Source organism: Petaurus breviceps, unplaced genomic scaffold (genome assembly GCF_028583685.1).
Source record: "Petaurus breviceps papuanus isolate PSGF00001 unplaced genomic scaffold, PetGlider_PUasm1.0 90769, whole genome shotgun sequence".
NCBI classification, from domain to species: domain Eukaryota; kingdom Metazoa; phylum Chordata; class Mammalia; order Diprotodontia; family Petauridae; genus Petaurus; species Petaurus breviceps.
The window spans coordinates 2,541,884-2,543,714 of NW_027187341.1; the positions used below are offsets into that span (position 1 = coordinate 2,541,884).

At 41.2% G+C, this 1,831-nt stretch overlaps 1 pseudogene; it reads right to left on the reverse strand.

Annotated features, from left to right (window-relative positions):
- Positions 1 to 236: 236 nt before the first annotated feature.
- Positions 237 to 951, reverse strand: LOC138146729 (peroxiredoxin-6 pseudogene; annotated as a pseudogene).
- Between the last annotated feature and the right edge of the window lie 880 nt (positions 952 to 1,831).

Genomic DNA, 1,831 nt, shown 5'->3' on the forward strand with positions numbered 1-1,831 from the left:
AAAACAGTGCCATCCCAGAGATAGACAGCACAGTGACAAGGGAGTTCAATGACCCAAGTGAAACGCTGGTAAAGGCACAAGGAGAGGAATCATGGGTGACTTTTAGTGCCATTTTCATTTAACAAGCCATTAATAGAGCAGCCCAAAGACTCCTGACTTTTATCACCCCAAGACATTTAAATCAATTACTGCAGGAAGACATGATTGGCAGGCTGGTATCCATTCTGGCAGAGATCTTCAAGGTAGCCCCAGCCAGACCCCAGCATGGACTTGCTGAAGTAACCTATGGCTGAGGGGTGTACCATAGGTATTTCTTGCCTGAAGGGACCTCTTTGGTGAAGATGCCTTTAAGAAACAGTTTTCTGGCCTCCTCTTTAGGGATAGTTGGAACAACCATGACACTATCCCCAAATTTCCAGTCAACAGGAGTAGCAAACTTCTTGTATGCTGTCAACTGAAGGGAATCAATCACTCTGAGGATCTCATCAAAGTTCCTGCCAGTAGTTGCTGGGTAGAGGATAGACAGCTTCAACTTCTTATCTGGGCCAAAAATAAATACCACAAGAGCTGTCAGAGGCATGCCCTGCCCATCCCATTCATCTGGGTGCCCAACTTGACGGCAAGATCCCATTTGTGATCATCAATGATAGGGAAAGGAAGCTTCTCTGTGGCCTCCTCTCCATTGTATGCATTGATATCCTTACTCCAGGAAAGATGGTCTTGGACAGAGTCAATAGAAAGGGCAATCATCTTAACATTATGCTTTGCAAATTCTGGGGCCATCTTTGCAGCAAGGCCAAGTTCTGTTGTGCACACTGGAGTAAAATCCCGAGGATGGGAGAAGAGAATGCCCCATGAGTCTCCTAGGAAGTCGTGGAAACGGATGCAGCCGATCATGGTGTCCGTCTCAAAGTTGGGGGCCTCGTCTCCGAGCAGGAGACCTCCAGGCATGGCGGCAGTAAGGGGCGGGAGGACGACTGGGAGGCAGAGGAGGAGGCAGCCAAAGTGGGCGCTCATTCATCCCGGGCAGCCAGCTCTCAATGCTGCAGAAAAAGAGGGAGCTCTCAAGATACAGTTTTAAAATGCATAAAATACACGATTACAAAGCAAATCAATTCTATTAAAATACTTTTATATATTTATGTGTATATATAACAATTTTTATTTATATTTATATTATAGCTTAATACATGCATTTATACAGATTATACTTATACAATACATAATTATATGTATTAGAATATAAAATTCATTTCTATTGTTTTCACCATTACTGTTGTCCTTCACAAACTCCTACTCCATTATCACATTGTGTGCCGTTTCATTTCTGAGAATCATTTCACCCAATTGGATTGTGCTAATAATCATCATCTCCATTTAGTCTTATTTTCAGTTCATCTTCTTTATTTCCTATAATTTTTAAATACATTCTTGGTGATTTTCCAAATCTCAACACTATTTCAAGATCAAGGCCCTTTTCAGAGCTAGAAGAAATTATAAAGTGATGCTTAATTCTCACTTTAATCAGAAATGACACTCTTTTCCATTAGCATCCCTAAATTAAAAAACATCCCATTCTATTTGGACCTATTGTCATTCAATGAGATGAAAATACAGCTTCTCGTTTTTCATATTTCTTTTGTAGCAGTCAATAGTTTGTGGCAGATCAATAGGTTACTGGCCTTTAGTAAAGTAAGGTTACTGGCCTTTAGTAAAGCATGATGCTTCCGAAGCTCCAGTGGTCCTCCTCACTGGAACTCTACATTGCTTGCTTACTGCACTAAGTGGTCTTTTTACTCCACCCAATTTGAGAAAGCATTTGCAATAAAAG